The sequence below is a fragment of the Psammomys obesus genome, unplaced genomic scaffold, assembly GCF_907164565.1.
Source record: "Psammomys obesus unplaced genomic scaffold, mPsaObe1.curated_primary_1811, whole genome shotgun sequence".
In the NCBI taxonomy this organism is placed as follows: domain Eukaryota; kingdom Metazoa; phylum Chordata; class Mammalia; order Rodentia; family Muridae; genus Psammomys; species Psammomys obesus.
The window spans coordinates 44,156,540-44,179,922 of NW_026585644.1; the positions used below are offsets into that span (position 1 = coordinate 44,156,540).

Genomic DNA, 23,383 nt, shown 5'->3' on the forward strand with positions numbered 1-23,383 from the left:
AACAAAACCTCTGTGGGCTGAAGAGATGGCTCAACACACAGGACTGGTGACCCCAAGCCACCTGTACTCCAGCTCCAAGGGATCTAATACTTCTTACCTCTTGTACCACACATACACAAAATTTAAAAATTACTAGTATATCTTTAAGAACCACTTCTCTAAATAGGCCGAGGCTCTTCTGTTGGTTGATTTCAAGTCTGGGTTTGCTGCCCTCTTTCATCAGGTCATCAGGTTACTTCCTCAGGCCAACCCAACCTGCTCACTTGCCCCAGCTAGAGAAACTGGTGAGCATGTTAGGGAAGGTCTTTTCGTTACATCAGAGGACTTCACTTTCAATGAACACAAATGCAGCGAAGCTGAAAACTGGGGGAAAGAGGTAAATTAGGCGCAATACTTACAAACTAAGATAGCTGTTAGTCCAGATCAACTACATTTACTAAAACACACATAGCGCTCTACCCAATAAAATTGTGGTCTCCTTACCAGCCTTCTGTGCAGGGCAACTGCAGTCATACACAAAGGACAGCAGCACCCCTCACACACAGCTTCAGTTAGAATTGTCCACTATGTTAAGAGAATAGTCAACGCAACACTCCAGACAGAATGAATGATGTATTAGGCAACCTTCATTACAGTGCACTGTTACAATTACTCTTTTTCATATTGGTAGTGTGTCAAATTAAACTTTATCCTGGGTATGCATATCTAAAAAAGTAGCAAGTAGATGGATGATGGTTCAGTATACAGAAACAGCACTCAACACACTGGTTTGACACTACTGAGGTTTCTGATACCCACTAGGAATCTTTAAACAACTCAGCCAGTAATTGAGTAAAACATGTTCTGTAAAATTTAGCACCTATACATTTCAGAACCCTGTTTTTATCAGTAACTAAAAAGTCTATTTTCTAAAAGTTTATATAACAGAAAACTACATTTAAAAATTTTAAATCCCTATCTCAGATCTAAGTTTAAAAAATATTGTTAAATATATGCCTACCTGTGAAGCCTGCATATATCTTTAATTACAAACAATGGAATACATATGTGTTTCCATGATGCAAAATTTTAGAGTGAAACCAAAAGACCATGAATCTGATAAGCTTCAGAAACAACGGAGACATTCCTGTCATACTTTGCAAGGGTTTTGACGACTCCTCCCACTGCCTTTTATAGAAGGATGACTGGCCAGCAGAGGTGCACACCACCCCCAAAGTCCTCCTGTTCCCAACATCTTCCAGTGGCATCTCATTTGCTCTGGTTCTGCTGGCTTTCCCTTCAAAGTGTTATCTCAGGACAACACGAAGATGGGGCCAGAGAAGACAGTATGGTACACTTTAAGGACACATTGTCTAGAGCAGGCTCTAAGGTCACCTGATGGAGATGGGCAGAATGGGTAGAGTTCTCTCTTCCAGGTTACAGGTCTCCAGAACAAAGGTTATCAATAGCTACACCGGCATTTCCTGAAAAATCCCTGTGGGGTTGGGTCTAGAGCAGTCCTCAAAGTAGGGACAGAACAGTGCAGCACCATTCACCAACAATGGTAGATCTGAGCTCGCTAGGGCTGCTGAGCTCCCAGATGGCATAGTTTCTCATGGACAGGAATGGGACAGGAAGAACAGACTGTAAAGAAGAGCATCAACTCTGAGCACAGGATGAGGGAGAGTGAGATCTTGAGGCCAAAGACACAAGAGAGGAACACGGCAGCACATACATCAGCACACCTACACAAGAGTTCACGTATGATTAGAAAGGCTCTAAGAAGACACACTGGGCTGGAGTATGTGTCACAGTGCATACTCCACTGGTTGTGCTGTGGGTGAATCACTTGCCACACAGCATGGAGACCCAAATTCAGATCCCAGCACCCATGTAAAAGCCACACTTTGTGGCTGCCTGGAACCCTAGTACTCAGAAGGCAGAAGAAAGGACCCCTGGGGCAAGCCAGCTGGCTGGACTAGCCAGGGTCAAGTTCTTAGTTCAGTGAACCCGGCTCACTAGAGGGCAGTTCAAGGCAATGTCAACCTCAGGCCTCCACACACCTGCACATGTACGTGAACATACATATCCAAATACGCACAACACATACGTGCAAAATAAATTAAAATTAGGAACTAAACCAATACCTAGTGGTTAAATATGGGTAATGAGGAAAGGCAGTCTAGAAGAAAGGGTCTCACTTTTCTTCCTAAATCTTTGTAAAGGTTTGTTATTTTTATTTGTGCGTGTGTGAATGCCTGTGAGCCTATGAGGAGGGCATCTGATCCCTTGGAGCTAGAGTTACAGGTGGCTGCACGCTGGTAGACATGGGTATGGGGAGTCCAACTCTGTTCTCTGAGAGAGCAACAAGAACACTTAACTGCTAAGCCATCTCTCCAGCTTCCCAAAGTATTAGTATTATTAAATTTTAAAAGCATGACTGGAGAAATGAGAAGCAACTGTATAAAAAATTGGTTTAACAACCTATAAAATTTTTAAACATTATTATTCAGTATGTACGCATGTGACCAAGAGAAACTGATGACGTAGTTTACCAACAACTGAAGTTACAAGTTACATTATTCAAAGTGTAAGAAGATTCCAAATAGTTGGAAGCTTTAAGCACACTATAACTGCAACAGCCAAGTAAAAGCACATGGTTTCAGTGTTGTGGCTTTCTACAAAAATATCAGAGTGTCCTTAAAGCTTCTAATTAAAAGATAGCAATATTTATATGAGAAAATGTAACGTTGATAAATTACATCTTTCCTAGTCAGTTGTCTTGGCACTCTGAAGCAAGCACTCAGGGAGGTGGATCACTGTGAGTTCAAGGCTAACCTGGTCTACAAAGCAAGTCCAGGGCAGCCAAGGCTAAACAGAGAAACCCTGTCTCAAAAAAAAGTCTATGTCGTTTAAGGCATATACCTATGGTATTGCCAGGAGGGTTACATGACTGCAGAGAACTGCTTCCAGGCCATGATCCATCCCTGTGTCAAACACTGACCCCAGGCTCCTCTCAGTGGTCTCTGCCTACTTCCATTCCAGCAAGAATTTACATGGGAGGCAAATGAAAAGCAACAATCTCTTCATAGTGTTATTACACAAGCTCAAAAAATATATCTGACCATTACAAAATAACATATAAACCTCTAAAAGGTGCAACTGCTAACCACCTAAGGTTAACATCTTAGTAATGGGCCTTTCACATCTTCCACATAAATTAACCCTAACACGGTGGAGTGCCATTTCTGCATGGCTTTACAACTCTCCTACTGGCTCAACATATTAACTATTCAGAGCATGACGATGACAGCGATGATGAGAGCACAGGGCAGTGAGCACCAGACAAAACCAGTGTCTCTCCCTGAGAACATCTAGCCTGCACCAGGCTCTGTGCCTGCTGGGAAGAGAGTGCTTTTCCATTTTACTGAGGAAGCAACTGACACTTTGAGATGTTAATGAATTTGAATCCTGTTGCCCTGAGCCCAAAAAGCTGTGCTTTGAATCACAACTGTCTCACAACAAAGGATGCCTTTCCAAAAAGATGACCTGAACTTGAATACTCACTATGCAGAGACCATATGCACCTCAATCGCACTGTATAAGATTTATTTCTGAATTTTATCAGTGCTTACATCTTTTTAAGGAGGATATAATAGAAAGCTTAAACTTCATCAATTACCTCAACAACTGTGAAAGATGCTATTTACCATGAGTCCCCCAGGGGAAACTTCAGTGTGTGGGGACAGCAGATAGAGGAGGATGGGCAATGTGTTTGGAGAGGACCCAGGGAAGGCTCTTTATATACCAAGGAGAGGTCCTTTCTGGGGGTGCACATATAACCTGATATTGTACAGAAATAGATAACTTTTTAACATTTTGATTAATCAACTATAAAAGTAACTTGCAGTTCCTAACTCAGTTTCTAAAGCAGGACATTTGGAGTCAGGCCTTTTCTTAAGAGGCTGAGGTAGGACACTCTCCAAGTTCAGACCTGTCTGAGCTATAGGGTGAGCTCAACACTGGAGGGGGGTTAACCTTTAGCAACACACATCTCAAAAAATAAAAATAAAAAGTGGTTGGAAACATAGCTCCGTAGATTACTTGTATAACTTACATGAAGTCGTAGGTTCAATTTCCAGTACAAACCACAAAAAAAAAAAAAAAAATGAGCATCTAACCAATAGTTTAAGAGTGTATGTAATGCTACACTATGCATATGTATATGTTACATACATATATGCATGTGTTGGATATGTATATGTTTTAGATAATATACTTAATGCTGGTAGCTCGGACATTCACTGATCAGTCAATGACTTTCCCACGTCCAGTTTAACACAAGCAATCATGAAGATCAATGCCATGGTTTTTACCAGTGGAATCATGCCAATTTCTTCATCAACAAGTGAAGGATAAACACAATGTGAGGTGGTCATACAATAGAATGGTGCTTGACAGTTAGAATGACCAGATTACTGATGCCACATGCACACATCTCACAATAAATGCTAAGCCAGTGACACCAAATCGGACAGCAGACGATATATTGTGGCACCACAGTCCAGAGCAACAAGGCCAAGTTACTAGTCACAGAAACCTCTGACACTGTGATACAAAATGAGCCTTTTCACCTACTACTTGATTATCTTAGCTTTCTGTCACACATTACTGATTTCAGCTTCGCAGAATTTTAAGATTATAAATTAATCTACCATGACAGAAAGCAGCTCAATGGGGCTTTGGGAGTCAGCTCAGAGATAAAGTGCAAACTGCATAAATTCGAGGAGTTGAATGTGGCCTCCAGGATGCATGGAGTAACAGTTTATGCCTTTCCGCTTGCTTGTATGTGGTGCCAGGCAGAACCCAGGGCCTGTGTATGGCTAGGCAGCTCTGAGATGCATTTTCCAGTATTCACTGCTACTTTAGAATAAATCAACAGTTGGCTCTCTGGATCCACTAACTCCTCATCTGAAGACTGAATATGTTAGAGAAAAAATGCTGCCCTGGGCACACGCTTTGTCCTTATTCTCTAAGCAATGAGGCTAACCTTAGATAGAAACTACACTTGGTATTATGTCATCTAAACCGACTTCAAAAGCTTAAGAAGACAGGTAATACAAAGATATGCCATTTTACACGAAGACTAAGGAGTATCCTTGGATGCCGGGATTTGTAGGGCTCCTGGAAACAGTCTCCAGAAGAATAAGTTTAAAAATGTTTGCATTATTGTTAGCTACTGAGGCACAGTACAACTGTTTCCTAAAATCTACTGTGATGGTTTGTTGCAATGTTTAATTCTTCCACAGCATCAGCAACCCAAACATGCTGCATTACAACAGCCTCTAGATGACACTACCAGATGAATCCTCGGGTCTGCTTTGTGAAGGGATTTCTGGATACACTCTGGAAAAGACATAAATGGGAGGTGACAGGAAAGGGTAGACTGAGATCTCAATTGCTGTTCAGTAGAATAACCCAAATTGTAAGAGTAACTGTGAAATATCTACTCTGTAAGCACAACCACACTTAACTACCTACCCATACTACATTCCCAGGCAATCTATTAAAGCTAGAAGAGGTGCTGTGTTTTGGACTTTAAAATCTACTACTAATAAAGCCCAAAGTTTGCTTTGTTCAGCACACAGCTTTGTTTGGCTGGGACTGAACGGGTAGAGTACTTGTGGGGCCTGTGCAAGGGTCCCTGGGTCCAGTCTCACACAATAAACAAACAAATGATATATCTATTTTATATGCCAACAAGAAGAGGAATTCCTGACAAGTGGCAAATACTGTAGATAAAGGTTTAATAATAGTTCCATCTGGTCAGGCGCAGGCTTCAAGGTAGGCAGCAGCCATCTATCGACTCCAGGAAGTCGACCATGAGGAAAAGCTACTTCATTTATGCCATACTGGCTTCCAAAGGTCTACTCTGTGTGTGTGTGTGTGTGTGTGTGTGTGTGTGTGTGTGTGTGTGTGTGTGTGCCCGCGCGCGCGTGATGCCATAGAAGACTAACGAGGACATGGACTCCCACGGAGCTGGAGTTACAGGATGTTGTGAGCGCCCACTATGGGTTCTGGGAATAGTATCCAGTCCTCTGAAAGAGCACCAATGCTCTTCAACTCTGAGGCATCTCTCCAACCCCTCACACTGACTTCTAAATAGAACAAAACCCCTGGAACTATCTTACCTCCCTCCTTCAGTTGGGGGGGGGGTGTCTGAGCCCCAGGGAGCAGAGATGCCTAAACTTAGCAGCTCACTAGCTCATTTTCAAGTAATTTAGGGACCTAACAAAGCATGAATGCAGGGCACCTGGGGCCATATTCTAGAAAGGGCTGCTCTGGTTGCCTAAGGGCAACCAAAAGAGCCTGACAAAGACTTCTAGAAAGCTGAAGCTACGCTACAGCTGCATCACTCAAAGAAACTGTGTCAAGAAGTTCAGCACTCTTGTTACAAGCACACGCTCTAGTGTGTTACAAGAGACTTCTCACAGTAGGGCCTTTGTTCACATCTCAGACCTACCTGGTAACTAGTGAGTATACGGGGGGAGAGTTTAATCTGATTTTTGAAGGTATTTTATGTTTCTGAAAACATTTAAAGATGTTTTTAAACTTTTATTTATTTACTTTTATTTTATGTACATTAGCATCAAATTGTCAAATCCCTTGGAGCTGGAGTTACAGACAGTTGTGAGCTGCCATGTGGTTGCTGAGAATTGAACCCTGGTCCTTTGGAAGAGCAGACAGTGCTCTTAACCACCAAGCCATCTCTCAGCCCCCATTAAAGATATTTTTAAAAAAGAAATCTAAGCTGGCAAATTTTAAAACAGGAACTCAATCCTGTGTTAACATAGCAGACATTTCACCTAGGAGCTCCAGACTTGCATAAGCACCTGTATGTAAGTCATCAGCCCAGTGGGGTTCAAACAGCACCCACCCCAAAATGCAATTCACTGCTATTACCTAGCACCTTCCAACTGCCCAAGCCAGACCCTTCCAGGTATGTCCAACATGCAGCCCAGGACGAATGTCCAAGACAAGACATTCATGAGACGTCTTTGCAGTTGACTACAGGGTTCTCCAGCGTGAACTTGTCAACTTGACAACTGGCAGCTGTGTGACAAGGCCAGACATGCCTGCCCACACCCACCCCTCCATTCAAGGAATTTCAGGTGCCTTCTAAATCCTTCCATCTGCTTTGATTCCTAAGAGCAGTAGTCCAGGCCACCACTGTCTCTTCTCTGGCATACTGCAATGGTCTTTGTCTTGACTCTGCCATCTATCTCTTAGGCTTTCATTTTTATTAGCACAAATTGTTCATAATATTCTCTTAGGAGCTTTTAAGTATCTGCTATATTGGCAAGAATGTCCTCTTTTCAATATCAATGTTAACCAATAAATACCACTCATGTCCTTTGTTTCTTGACTGATCTTGGCAGAGGTCTGTCTTTCTGTTATGTATCTTTTCAAATAACTAGTTTAGGTTTTATTGCTGTCTCTCTCCTCAGATATAAACTCACATAGTGACAAACACCTGATTATTTACAAAGAAGTAAAAAATACACATGGTAAAAGAGATTCACTGGATATCAATATGTAAGGATACCACTCACTGCACAAAAATCAACTCCCAGGGATCTAAGAGTCAAGAACCCTGGAACTTTGAAGCAGTGAGGGAAATAGTGGAAACGCTTCAGGACACAGGCAAAGAAAGGGGTTTCTGTCTCAGAAAATAAAGGCACTAAACAATGAGACTCATGAACTGGAAAGGCTTCTGTGTAGCAAATTAATACAATAGAGGAAGGGGTGGCCTGTTGGGGGGGGGGGAGCAAACCTCTGCTAGCTATACCGGACAGAAGATAAAACTAGATCACACAAAGAAGTGAAAATGTTCATCCTTACCAGCTATCAGAGAAATGCAAGTCAAAACATCCCCAGTCACAATGTCAGGCATGAAGAAAATGAATATGAAGATGAAAGAAAATGAAGAAATCAAGTGCTGGCAAGAATGTGGAGAACAGGGACCCTTGCATACTACTGTTGTGAAGGTAAACTAGTCCAGCCTCTACAAGAATCAGTGTGGAGGTTTTTCAAAGGACTGGGGAGATGGCTCAATGGTTAAAAGCACTGGTTGCTCTTGCAGAGGACACACATTTGGTTCTAGCACCCACATAGTGCTAGAACTAGAACATAGCAGCTCATAATCATCTGTAACTCCAATTCCTAGGGATCTGATGACTCCCTTCTGTGCTTCAGGGGAACCTGTTCACACGATACGTGCAGGCAAGACACTCATACACATAAAATAAATTGAAAACAAAGTGTATCTACCACATAACCCAACCATGCCACTCCCAGTATTTACTGAAAGGATTCCAAGTCAGCACATCAGACACACTTGCATATCAATGCTTGCTCATGATGTTAATGAATAAACTAGGTGTCTAACAACAGAACTGGTAAAGACTTTTATGTGTGTGTATATGCACATATATGTATATGCACACATGAAAGTATATATGTGTCTATGTATTTACACATATATAAATATATATGCCATAAAGAATGAAGTTGTATCATTTGTAGGAAAATGAATGAAACCAGAGACAATCATATTAAAAGAATTGTACTGGTCTAAAAAGGCAAATTTTTTAAAATTGTTTTTGGCTCCTAGATGCTGTGTGGTTACAATTACAAATGCATATACAAAATGAAAGCAAACTCAAACTCTCTAGGAGAACAAAAGGAATAATTGAAAGGAGCAAGAAACAGAGGCTGGGGTAGAGAAAGAGATATGCCTAAGGTACTATACCCGTTTGAAGTTTTCTGTTTTCGGTTTTTCGAGACAGGGTTTCTCTGTGTAGCCTTGGTCATCCTGGACTTGCTTTGTAGCCCAGGCTGGCCTCAAGCTATCAGAGATCCATCTGCCTGTGCCTCCCTGAGTGCTGGGATTACAGGCACGTACCACTGCTCTATTTGAAACTTTTAAACGTAAATTAAAAATTGAAAAACCAAGGAAAGGGGAGGGGAGAAAGAAAAAAGGATAATTACATGAGACTAAAAAAAAAAAAAAAACCTTCAAGAGAATCATGGATGTGTTTATTATTGTGCTGGTCGTTTCATATACATATGTCACAGCAAGTCATACAATCTCTATATTTTTACATTTATATTTTTTGGTATCCCAGGTTGGCATAACTTGTAGCAGTTATCCAACCTCAACCTCCAGGGTGCTGGGATTCAAAGTATGAACCTCATATCTGGTTTAACCATACCATTTACATATAGGTTACTGGAGATCAAAAGGCAATTTAGAAAAAAACTTTTAGGTAAAACCAAACAAACTAAAACAAAACAAAACAAAACAAAAAAACAAAACAACAACAACAACAACAACAAAAACAAACTTACAAGAATTTCTACATTGTAACTTCTCTTGGGATCTCCAGTATTTATAGTCACATTACATCAAAGTAACTTTTATTATGTTTAGTAAATGCTTGTTAAAGCTGTGAGGTCCTAGACTGTCTTACTGTATTTTCATACCCATAAAATGGATCAGTGCTTACATAAAATATGTATTCAATTCATTTTAACTTTAAAAGCATTGACTTTACTTGTGTGTACATGTATGTCATATGTATGCAGGTGTCATGGAGGCCAGAAGAAGGCATTGAATGCCCTGGAGCTGGATAAACAGGTGCTTATGAGGCACTTGATATGGGTCCTGGGATCTAAACTGAGTCCCTGGAGGAGCAGCAAGGTCTCATAACTGCAGACCATCTCTACAGCACCCTTATGTTAATTAAAAGAAACAAAACAAATATACACAGTTGCTGTTTTCAGTCTTACAGAACAGAATTAAGGGTTTGGGATAAGTACTGAGTAAGAACATGAAGGAATCAGAGGAGTGAAACCAGTGAGCCTCAGGGAAGAGCACGTGGAACAGCGAGGTACTGAGCCAGTGTGTGAGTTTATTATGCAGAGGGAAGAAATAAAAAGAAACCGAGTACAGTAGATTGTGAGATAAACTCAAACTTAAAAAACAACCCCCTCAAAACTGTAGAAACAGACTAAAAATGATCATGTAGATTCTGATCCAGCATGTCCATCGCAAAGTTTTCAGAGATGCATGCTGCCTAGTACCATAGTAAAATGCAGAGACAGGTTCTGGTAGGCACAACCTGATTAAGAGATGCTATGACTCAAGGTCCTTACCTGGATAGTTTCTGAGCACTGACTCCAAAATCAGATTGAAACAACACAGCAACACTTCTGTTCTCTCCCCACAGGCACCAAACACAATCTTACATGTGCATAGGCCCAAATCCGTTTCTTCAAAATCCCTTAAGTTTCTCTGATTATCTCATGGAAAAACTTTGGTCACTACTTTTTTTTGGTCACTATTACACACAAGTCTGAACAGGAGCTGATCTGAAAGGTGGGAGGAGGGCAACCCACCTGTCCAGACGAACTCTGGAGTAGGAAGAGGCCACTGTACTATCTAACAGGCAGCGAAATGCTTGAAGATTGGCAGGGTACACCACAAACAGCCTGAATCCACAGTTCTCCATATTCATGCAGCAATCTGTACCATGTAAACAGTGCAGACAATTCAGAGTTCTAAAAACTTGGCATAACAGATCATTCTAGTAACAAAGCAACTGGCAATACTGCAAAGATCTTCAAAATTTTCAAAGCTATCTCTCTATGCAGATTTTGGTTCTGCGCCCACACTTCGTAACAACAAACTGTGATGAAAACCATTATAATCACTTTGCTGTAACAGCCAAAGATATTATTGCATGCTTTTGGAACAAGTATGCAAGCGTATTAAGAAAAACAAAATGTGTCAAGAGAGAAATGTTAAATTATTTATAATGAAAACAGTACTTAAAGGATTATTTTTAAGAAGTCTGAATAGTTGATTAAAACAACTTTTAGAACAATGAAGCATAAAACATTTTTCAAATTTTGAAAAGCTTACTGGCTTCTCAAAAATAAAACCTTCTCATCAAAACATAAAGCAATATGCAGCAGGACATCACATAAAAATATATTTAACATAGTTACTGTTTGTGGAGCTCTAAAAAGACTTTTCTATATGATGTTTTCCTTCACCTGAAACACATTCACACTACACAGTCCACGTGAACATTAATTATGCCTTTTAGAAATATTACGAGGTGTTTAGAAAAACCAAAGATTTTGATGCCCTTATGCTAGCCGCTGTTTTAAGTCTGTGGTAAATGACAGGATCCAATGTTATGAAACACAGCAAATCAGTCTGTGTGTATGAACACAAATGTGCATGTGGCGAAGATGCACATCTGTGGCAGTGGTATGCGAGTTAACGTTTACAGGTGTGGGACTGTGGGAATGAGCATGTAGACATATGTGTGTGGAGGCCAGAGGCTACAGAGCCTAGCTCTCTTCCACCCCACCCTATGTGGTGCCAGGGATCCAAGGCCCCAATAGTCTACTTTATTTTATTCTTTGTTTTTATAAAGTCACCACGTTTCAGTTCATTTGTGTGTCTGCTTTCCACATACTAGAACTAAAGAGGTATACCGTTTTTTTAGAAGAAGGCTTTTTACTACATTTATTCCTGTGTGTGTGTGACACACACAGAGCCTGGGTGGAGTTTAGAGGACAACCTGTGGGAGTCAGGTTCTATTCTTCTATTGTGGAGGCCCCAGGCAGAGAACTCGGGTCATCTGGTCTGATGACAAGTGCCCTTTACAGCTAAGCCATCTCACCAAACCTTTTACTTGATTTTTATACTTATTTTTGTGTGTGTGCATGTGTGTGCATAAGTATACATGTGTGAGTATACTTCTGGCCCAAGAGTCCGTTTAAAGCAAACTGTATTTCATATACTCCTTACATCTGGGTGAATTTCCTGAGTAGACGAGGAATGGACATCTGCATCAGGAGTGCTTTCTTGGCCTCTATTTTTAGCTGAAGCTGTTATTTGAGATCCAATTTAAAGGAAGACTAGAGAGGGCCAGTAGGTTCACTTCCTCCCTGGGACACAAATGCTGATGTTTTCCCGACTTAAATGATATCACAGACTTGTGGTATACATTCCTTGCTGAGTGCACTAACTTACATTCTCTCTCACGGACTATTTCACAGTGGGAGGACACAGTGGCATGTGGGTTCAGTGTCTTGCTTGGTTGCTACAGCTGACGATATGCCAGGTATGGGGCAAAAAACAGAGCTCTTGTTTGTTTACTAGGTTCACGCCAGTATCACATGGCAAAACTATAATACTGTAACTGAGCTCCAACCCTCCTCCACATAGCCACCTGAAGCTGATGGAACCAGTACGATTTTATTTGATGAACATTTTGTCTGCTGCGTCAAATATCTCTGTAAACACAGGACTTCGTCAGAATTCAAACTAAATAATAATGTGTAAACAAATAAACAAATAAAAGAGGGATGTTAAGGTTTTTAGTCAGGGTATGAAATAATGACTTTCTTGTGCCAGCAAGGCTCTGCAGGTTGTGAGACTTGACAACCGAGTTCAAGTCCTGAAACCCACGTGGTCGGAAGACAAATCTAACTCCCACAAGTGTGTCCTCTAACCTCCAAACATGTGCTGTGTAGTAATGTAATTTAAAAATGGGCTTCTTAAAACATTTTCACACATGCAAATCATGGTACTTGCTTATGTTTGCCATTTTCATCCTCCTTTATTCATCCCTCCTGATGGCCCCCTTTTCCTCCCACAAATCCTCCCTCTCTGCTTTCATGCCATATAAATGTCAAATATCTTCATATATAACAATGCATGCAACATTTCTCTCTCGCTCCGCATCTTCCCTCCCTCCCTCCTCTCACCCAGTATCCATTCTACTTAGTGGGCACATGTATACACGTATGTGTGCATAATCTCAATTAAACGTAAAGGAAATTCCAAAGGACTAAATTCCAAAGGGCCAGAAGAAAAGGACAGGATTAATCCAGCTCCAGCACTCACATTAAGGAGGACTTAGAGGCAACAGGGAACCCACAGCTCTGGAAGGCAGTGAAGCTGAGCCACAGAACAAATAGGCCAGTGTGATAGCTCAGCAGGCGTGGGTGCTTACCAGCAAGCCTGAGACCTGAGTTTCATCTTCAGAACCCACGTAAATTAAAAGCTGAAGGAAGGATGATTCCATGAGAGGTGTCCCCTGACGTCCACATGGGCACAGTGGTACATCTTCCCCCATAATAAATAAAAATACTGAAAAAAAAAAATAATCCAGGTGCAGTGGCACACACCTCTAATCACAGTACTCAGGAAGGCAGAGGTAGGCAGAGCTATGTGAGTTTGAGGCCAGCCTAGTCTGTAAAGTGAGTCCAGTACAGCCAAGACTACACAGAGAAACTGTATTGAAAAACAAAAATACAAAATAAATAAATTAAATACTCAAAACCAAAACATGGGTCATGGCCAGTGACCCTTGGCTATTCACTGAACAGTAGCACAGCTGATGGTTGAGGTGTGGGATCAGGTGGAAAGTGAACTTAGTCACAGGAAAAGCAAGTGGGGGAGGGGAGCAGCCGGCCACCTATGCCACCAGGGAGGCAGTGTGCAAACTGTCTTCCCACCGCTGTCTAGAGGGCGCTCCGAGGGCTCCACCTGCTGTGAAGGCATCTGCTGGAGGTGTGGAGTGTGGATAGTGTGCACAGGGCACTTCATCGCTTGCTTCCTACAGGCCGTGCATGAGACTGCTGTGGTCCCACGCTGCGTACTTTCCTCCTGTTCACTCTTTAGGTAAGAGTAAACAGGAACTCAGGGACGCCTACACTCTCCCGAGGGGAGCCCTGAGAAAGTGGGTCAAGGCAAACTCACTAGGAAACAAGTGCCACAGGAATGTGGAAACACCGTCAAAGCTAAACATGGCTCCACACCTGTCTTGATTCTCCACCACAGTGACACATTCCTAAGCTTCAGACACAGACCTTCATCTTCCTCACCAGAAGACATGAGGGCAAAGGGGAGGCAGAAACATTCTTTGAATACCTGTACACCAAATGATGGAAAAAATATCCCATTCTCACGTAAAATGACACCTTCCTGCCTGCTGTAATCACTGTTTTGGATTTTAGAGTCTTTTTTTTTTTTTTTTTTAATGCATTTTATTTTTAGGCAGCCCACATGACATGTTTTTTCTTACAAAAAACAATGCCTCCAATCCAAATAAATCATGGTCAAAATAAAAGCTCAACATGACATCAGTCCCGTCTGTCCTACGTCCTGGTGTTGTATGGATGGTTAGCAGAAGCCAGTTACAAGACAGGTGACATTTTTCCCTCTCTAAGCCATCCTTAAAGAAAATCATGAATGGAGTCACATCATCTTCACGGTAGTCCAGAAGAGCAACCATACCATCTGGATTCATGTTTTCACCAATACAAAACTGGTAGTTATTGAAATTAGCAAGGATGTGCTTAATTTGCTCTGCCAAACATAAAAGGCTTTACTCTTTCTGGTTTCTGTTCTTCAAGTTTGCTTTTGAGTGACTTCATGTAATTTTTGATGTACTTTTTGTAGGCCTCTTTTGTGAAGCTGGTTTCTTGTAAGTGATGGTTCATGACATCACTATCAACACTGGTGACTACTGTGCTTTCAGAACGTTAGCCCTTGGGCCTTCGGTGGAAGCATTTCCACCAATGGCAGAGTCATCCATGTTACCCTCTGTCCTACTGATCATCTTGCTCTCAACCTCCAGGCACATCCCGTACGCGATCTTCTGGGTCTTGTGGATGTCGGAGAATAGCTCGTCATAGATGATGAGGTCCTGGTAGATGATCATGGTGGGGACTGGGGACAGTGGTGCTAGCCTGACAGTGCGAAGTGAGTACAGAGCGGCGGGAGTAGGGGGAACGACAGGCAAGCAGAAAAGCTGGATTTTAGGAGTTTATATTGAAATCTATCATCCTGTTTGTGAAACAAACTGGGATGAGGAACAAGAGGTGGCTGGTGGGAAAGAAAGAAGTAGAATTCAGAAGCACTTTTGCTTCTAAAAGCTAGGCAAACATTTCAAGATAGTGTTTTTTTGGAAATGCTTCAATAATTTTTAAAACTGTTTGGAGACATGCGTGTGTGCAGACATTTATATGTGGGTGTACTCCAAAGGCCGAAAGAGAGTATCCCTGGCACGGACGCTGGGTTACAGGTGTTTGTGGGGCATCAAGCTTGTTCTGTGGGTGCTGGGATCTGACTCCCATCCTCATGACTGTACAGGAAGCGCTCAATCACAAAGCATCCCATCCCTCCAGCCCCTCACCAATGTTTTTGAGAAATTACTCCCATATCCCACCTCCACTTCTTGCCCTGCTTAATGCACCTCAATTCTCTCAAGGTTACACATCAACCTGACACTTAGAACCTTCAAATGAAAACTGAGTGTTATGTAAATTCTAATTCACTATATGAAAGTAATTAATCTATCCAAAATTAAACCACCAGTTTTGAGGATAATCTTATATACCATCACTATGTCCTTTTTCTTCTTCTTTCTTTTCTTTTCTTTCTTTCTTTTTTTTTTTTTGAGAAGTTCAAGAAGTTGTAAGTAACTCTGTGAGCTATGTACAACAGTCCATAACTTGGATATAGTTCATAACCAGATTTTCTTTTTTTTTTTTTTTTTTGAATGACACACCTCAGAGTGAGAGGCTGTTTGAAAGCTGTGGTCCTCAAAAGCTCCAAAAAAATAGGCAGCTTGCTCAAAGTATATAGAATAAGTGGAATAAGTGGACAAAAATCAGGGCGGAAGATCAAAGTTTTCTTCAAAGTTTAAGCAATAGGGAAGCTTAATTCCTTCCTTAAAATGGAAACACTCGGCACAGACAAATCTCGAATTTATTGCTACACAGGTGCTGTATCTTGTCTTGCTTTGACTTAATTATGACCTGGTGTAATCAAGCTATGAAAGTAAAGGTCCTACAAACTGTGGGAGAAAAACAGCCAGCAAGGAGAGGAAGGAAATGGAATGATGGTGAAACAAGAACTGCTGTGTGGAGAGGGCGGGGCAAGATGGCAGCGCCGGGAGGACTCTCATTCTGAGGAGCAGCACAGCAGGATTGGCACAGTGACCAGCAATCAGAACTCGCGGCCAAAAAACACAAGTGGTTGTGTTTCTCAGGTGAGAGGATACCCCACGGTGGGGGATTCGATCAGCTTTAACTCACCCGGCTAAACCGCGGAAGAGATCCCCGTTCCGCCAGGCGCTTGGTCGCTAGCCCAGAGCTACCCGCCAGCGCGATCTGGTCACGGTCCCAGACTGAACTGTGGGCCCACAACACCATAGACTGGATCTCCCAGTCGAGAGATAACCCCACGGAGCAGGAAACAATTGGGACCGACCCCAGGTTACCCAGACATCCCCTGGAAAAGACTCGGGTTCCGCGGGTGCCCCAGGAGCCAGCCCGGACCCAGAGCCGGGAGGGACAAAGGCGCCTGCCTGCACAGCGCCCTGCCTGCGCGCCTGATTCGCCGCCTCAGATAGAACTGTGGGCACCAGGGCACCAGGGCACCAGACTGCGTGTCTCTGGCAGGAGGAAACCCCCAGTGGAGGGGGTCAGCAGCTCTAACGCTTAGGACACCCAGCACCAAAACACTTCCTGGACTCACGCAGACTCTAGTGCAGGCAGAAGCGCTGTGCTCTGCCGCCATTGTTGCGTTCCCCTGGGGCACTGGGACACACAGCTGCATCCTTGGACCTGCAGGAATCGAAGAGCCATTACAGCAGCCCTCAGATACTGTGCCAGGGATCGGCCAGTTGTCCCGGGCTGGACTGCCAAAACTGTAGGAATCCCTGATCCTTCAGGGGGGCTGCACCCACAGCATCTGGACCAGAGTGGTGCCTACAGCCGCCATCCCAGACAGAGACACACAGCTTCTGGTCCAGAGTGAGGCACCCAGCCTCCAGACCAGAACAGTGCCCCCAGGCGCCAAATCAACCTAGGTGCACATTCTCCAGGTCCAGAGCAGAGCAATCAGCCTTTGGCCCAGAGACTTGCTGAGTGCACCTCCCACTTTCTCAGACAGAACTGTGCGCCCCAGGATAACAGACTGAGTTTCCCTGTTGGGAGAAAACCCCATACCTAGGGAATCAGCAGTTTCTTCAAGAGGACTGTACATGGAAATTTAGTGAGCAGCAGCACACTAAATTTATAACAAGAAACCCAGCAGTGGGGCAGCTGTCTTGAGAAATTTTATGGGTAAGAGGAGATCCCCCCCTGCCTAACATAGACCACAGCTACTACTCAGGGCTATAAACCTGAGGTGAGCAGTGGCATCTCCGGAGAAACACTGGCCATACAGTGACCATAACCAAAAAGCAGAGAAGGACTCCTTCAGGAAAAATCATCTTCCGGCCAAGGGGATACTCCCTACCTCAGGACTCCAGGAAGCACAGAAACTAACAGCCAAAACCTAAATCAGCCCAATGGGTAGAGGTCAGCGTAAAGGCTCAACCAACAAAAGACAGAGCAATATGGCATCTCCAGAACCCAGCCATCCAGGGGCGAACAGCCCTGAACAATGCAGCATAATAGAAAATCAAGAAGAGGACCTTACATCTATGTTGATGAAGAAGATAATAGAGGAGACAAATAAAATACGTAAAGAATTAGAGGAAGATAAAACCAAACAGATCATGGCTATCCGTAAAGAAATGGAGGAAGATAAAGACAAGCAAATTAGGGCCATCCGTGAAGAAATACGGGAAGATGCAGCCAAACAGCTTGTGGCCTTCAGAGAAGAAATAATTAAATCACTGAAAGAAATCAAAGAAACAGAGTTGAAGGAACTAAAAGAAAAAGAGGAAAATACAAGCAGACAGGTGAAGGAAGTAAACAAAACAACTCAAGACCTGAAGATAGAACTAGAAAAATTAAAGAAAACACAAATGGAGGAAATAATGGAGAGGAAGAATTTAGGGAAGAAAACAGGAACTACAGAGGTAAGCATAACCAACAGAATACAAGAAATGGAAGAAAGAATCTCAGGTGTAGAAGATACAATGGAAGAAATCGATGTATCTGTCAAAGAAAATGTGAAATCCAAAAAATTCCTGACACAGACCGTCCAAGAAATCCAAGACAATATGAAAAGACAAAATCTGAGAATAATAGGAATAGAGGAAAAAGAAGACTCCCTTCTCCAAGGCCCAGAAAATATTTTCAACAAAATCATTGAAGAAAATTTCCCCAAGTTAAAGGAGAAGCCAATAAGGATAAATGAGGCCTACAGAACACCCAACAAATTTGACCAGAAAAGAAAATCCTCCCGCCACATAATAATCAAAACAGGAAGTATACAGAACAAAGAAAAAATACTAAAAGCTGCAAGGGAAAAAGGCCAAGTAACATATAATGGCAAACCCATTAGAATCACACCTGACTTTTCAACAGAAACTATGAAAGCCAGAAGGGCCTGGACGGATATCATGCAGACCCTAAGAGAACACAGATGTCAACCCAGGCTACTATACCCAGCAAAACTCTCAGTCATCATAGACGGAGAAAACAAGATATTCAATGACAAAAACAAATTTCAACAATACCTACACACAAATCCAGCATTACAGAAGACACTGGAAGGGAAAATACAACCCAAGAAAATTAGCTTCTGTCAAGAAAACACAGGAAATAATTAACCTTACTACAGCAAAACAAAAAGCAACCAAGCACACAAACTTATGAACACAGCCAACATCAAAATCAAAGGATCTAACAGCCACTGGTCATTAATCTCTCTCAACATCAATGGACTCAACTCTCCAGTAAAAAGACACAGATTAACAGAATGGATACGTAAACAAAACCCAGCAATCTGTTGCATACAAGAAACACACCTAAGACACAAAGATAGACATTACCTGAGGGTAAAAGGTTGGAAGATGACTTTCCAAGCAAATGGACCCAAGAAACAAGCAGGAGTAGCCATTCTAATATCTGATAAAATAGACTTCCAACCAAAAATAATAAAAAGAGATGAGGAAGGACACTTCATACTCATCAAGGGAAAATTCCACCAGGAAGACATCACAATCCTGAACATCTATGCCCCAAATACAAGAGCACCCACATTTGTAAAAGAAACATTGATAAAATTTAAACCACATATAGATCCCCACACATTAATAGTGGGAGACTTCAACACCCCACTCTCAACAAAGGACAGGTCAACAAAACAGAAATTAAACAAAGAAACAATATCTCTGACAGAGGTCATGAATCAAATGGACCTCACAGACATCTACAGAACTTTACACCCAAACACAAAAGAATTTACCTTCTTCTCAGCACCTCATGGAACCTTCTCCAAAATAGACCATATAGTTGGTCACAAAGCAAGCCTCAACAGATACAAGAAGACTGAAATAATCCCTTGTATCCTGTCTGATCACCATGGAATAAAGCTGGACTTCAACAACAACAGAAATAGCAAAAAGCCTACACACTCATGGAAACTGAACAACTTGTTACTAAATGACAGCTGGGTCAGGGAAGAAATAAAGAAAGAAATTAAAGCCTTTCTAGAACTCAATGAAAATAAAGACACAACATACCCTAACTTGTGGGACACAATGAAAGCAGTGCTAAGAGGAAAGTTCATAGCACTAAGTGCCTTCAAGAAGAAATTCGAGACAGCTCATTCAAGCAACTTAATGGCCCACTTAAAAACCCTAGAAAAAGAAGAAGCAGACACACCAAAAAGGAGTAGACGGCTGGAAATAATCAAACTCAGGGCTGAAATCAATCAATTAGAAACAAATAAAACAATTCAAAGAATCAATGAAACCAAGAGCTGGTTCTTTGAGAAAATCAACAAGATAGACAAACCCTTAGCCAAGCTAACTAAAAGGCAGAGAGACACCACCCAAATCAACAAAATCAGAAATGAAAGGGGGGACATAACTACAGACACTGAGGAAATCCAAACAATCATTAGGACTTACTTCAAAAGTCTATATGCCACAAAATTTGAAAATCTAAATGAAATGGACAATTTTCTTGATCGATTTGACTCACCAAAGCTGAATCAGGACCAGGTAAATCAACTAAATAGTCCTATATCCCCCAAAGAAATAGAAGCAGTCATCAAAAGTCTCCCATCCAAAAAAAGCCCAGGACCAGATGGCTTCAGTGCAGAATTCTACCAGACCTTCAAAGAAGAGCTAACTCCAATTCTCTTCAAACTATTCCACAAAATAGAAACAGAAGGAACATTACCAAACTCATTCTATGAAGCCACAATCACCTTGGTACCTAAACCTCACAAAGACTCAACAAAGAAAGAGAATTTCAGGCCAATCTCCCTTATGAACATTGATGCAAAAATACTTAACAAAATACTTGCAAACCGGATCCAAGAACACATCAAAGATATTATCCACTATGACCAAGTAGGCTTCATCCCAGGTATGCAGGGGTGGTTCAATATACGGAAATCCATCAATGTGATCCACCATATTAACAAACTGAAAGAAAAAAACCACATGATAATCTCCCTAGATGCTGAAAAAGCATTTGACAAAATCCAACATCCATTCATGTTTAAAGTATTGGAGAGATCAGGGATACAAGGCACATATCTAAATATAGTAAAGGCAATATACAGCAAGCCTATAGCCAACATCAAACTGAACGGAGAGAAACTTAAAGCAATCCCACTGAAATCAGGGACAAGACAAGGCTGCCCACTGTCTCCATATCTCTTCAACATAGTGCTGGAAGTCCTTGCTAGAGCAATAAGACAGTCGAAGGAGATCAAGGGGATACAGATGGGAAAGGAAGAAGTCAAATTATCACTATTTGCAGATGATATGATAGTATATATGAGTGACCCCAAAAACTCTACCAGGGAACTCCTACAGCTGATAAACACCTTCAGCAAAGTGGCCGGATATAAAATTAACTCAAAAAAATCAGTAGCACTCCTGTATACAAAAGACAAAAGGGCTGAGAAAGAAATTAGAGAAACAACACCATTCACAATAGCCACAAATGACATAAAGTACCTTGGCGTAACCCTAACCAAGGAAGTCAAAGACTTGTATGAAAAAAATTTCAAGTCTCTGAAGAAAGAATTAGAGGAAGATATGAGAAGATGGAAAGATCTCCCATGCTCATGGCTTGGCAGGATTAACATAGTAAAAATGGCCATCTTACCAAAAGCAATCTACAGATTTAATGCAATTCCCATCAAATTGCCAACACAATTCTTTACAGACCTGGAAAGAAAAATTCTCAACTTTGTATGGAATAACAAGAAACCGAGAATTGCTAAAACAATCCTCTACAATAAAAGATCTTCTGGAGGTATCTCCATCCCTGATCTCAAGCTGTACTATAGAGCAACAGTTATAAAAACTGCATGGTACTGGCATAGAAACAGAATGGTGGATCAATGGAATCGAACAGAAGACCCAGAAATAAACCCACACACTTACGGACACCTGATTTTTGACAAAGATGCCAAAACCATACAATGGAAAAAAGATAGCATCTTCAACAAATGGTGCTGGTCCAACTGGATGTCTACATGTAGAAAAATGAAAATAGATCCATACTTATCACCCTGCACAAAACTGAAGTCCAAGTGGATCAAAGACCTCAACATAAAACCAGACACATTAAATCGGCTAGAAAAAAAAGTGGGGAATACCCTAGAACTCATTGGTACAGGAGAAAACTTCCTGAACAGAACACCAACAGCACAGGCTCTAAGAGCAACAATCAATAAATGGGACCTCATGAAATTGAAAAGCTTCTGTAAAGCAAAGGACACCGTCATCAAAACAAAGCGACTGCCTACAGATTGGGAAACAATCATCACCAACCCTCTATCTGACAGAGGACTCATATCCAATATATATAAAGAACTAAACAAGCTGAAAAGCAACAAACCAAGTAATCCACTTAAAAAATGGGGAACAGAGCTAAAGAGAGAATTCTCTGCAGAGGAATATCGAATGGCAGAGAAGCACTTAAAGAAATGCTCAACCTCATTAGCCATTAGGGAAATGCAAATCAAAACAACCCTGAGATTTCACCTTACACCCATCAGAATGGCCAAAATGAAAATCTCAAGGGACAACACATGCTGGAGAGGTTGTGGAGAAAGGGGAACGCTTCTCCACTGCTGGTGGGAATGTAAACTGGTACAACCACTCTGGAAATCAATCTGGCGCTTTCTCAGACAACTAGGAATAGCGCTTCCTCAAGATCCAGCCATACCACTCCTAGGCATATACCCAAAAGAGGCGCAAGTACACAACAAGGACATTTGTTCAACCATGTTTGTAGCAGCTTTATTTGTAATAGCCAGAAGCTGGAAACAACCCAGATGCCCCTCAACTGAAGAATGGATGCAGAAACTGTGGTACATCTATACAATGGAGTATTACTCAGCAATGAAAAATAAGGAAATCATGAAATTTGCAGGTAAATGGTGGGACCTGGAAAGGATCATCCTGAGTGAGTTGACCCAGAAGCAAAAAGACACTCACGGTATATACTCACTCATATAAACATACAATATAGAATAAACCCACTAAAAGCTGTACATCTAAACAAACTAAGCAAAAGAGAGGACCCTAACTAAAATGTTCAATCCCCATCCTGAAAGGCAAAGAGGATGGACATCAGAAGAAAACGAAAATAGGAAACAACCTCGGAACCCGCTACAGAGGGCCTCTGAAAGCCAGAAGAAAACAGGAAACCACCTTGAAACCTGCCACAGAGGGCCTCTGAAAGCTTCTGCAGTATAGACTGTCAAAGCAGATGCTGAGCCTGATGGCCAACTGATGGGCAGAGTGAATGGAATTTTATGTAAGAAGTGGGAAATAGTAAGAGCTGGAGGGAACGGGAACTCCACAAGCAGAGCAACAGAACAAGATAATTTGAACACAGGGAACTTCCCAGAGACTCATACTCCAACCAAGGACTATTTGTGGAGATGACCTGGAACCCCTGCACAGGTGTAGCCCATGGCAGTTCAGTGTCCAAGTGGGTTACATAGTAATGGGAAGAGGGACTGCCTCTGACATAATCTGATTGGCCTGCTCGTTGATCACTTCCCCCTGAGGGGGGAGCAGCCTTACCAGGCCACAGTAGAGGACAATGCAGCCACTTTTGATGAGAACTGATAGACTAAGATCAGAAAGAAGGAGAGGAGGACCTCCCCTATCAGTGGACTTGGGGAGTGGCATGCATGCAGAAAGGGGAGGGAGGGTGGGATTGGCAGGGGAGGAGGGAGGGGCTTATGGGGGGATACAAAATGAATAAAGTGTAATTAATAAAAAATAAATAAAAGATTTAAAAAAAAAAAAAAAAAAAAGAACTGCTGTGTGAATCCTTTCTCTGGAGATCAAACGAAACTACAGTCCAGGTATTC

General features: G+C 41.9%; 1 protein-coding gene and 1 pseudogene across 2 annotated transcripts in view; both read right to left on the bottom strand.

Moving 5' to 3' along the window:
* The window catches only part of Map4k3 (mitogen-activated protein kinase kinase kinase kinase 3), a 149,644-nt gene that overhangs the window by 104,117 nt on the left and 22,144 nt on the right, over positions 1–23,383 (bottom strand). The gene's annotated exons all lie outside the window — the stretch shown is intronic.
* LOC129687130 (uncharacterized) lies at positions 1,559–14,803 on the bottom strand (annotated as a pseudogene).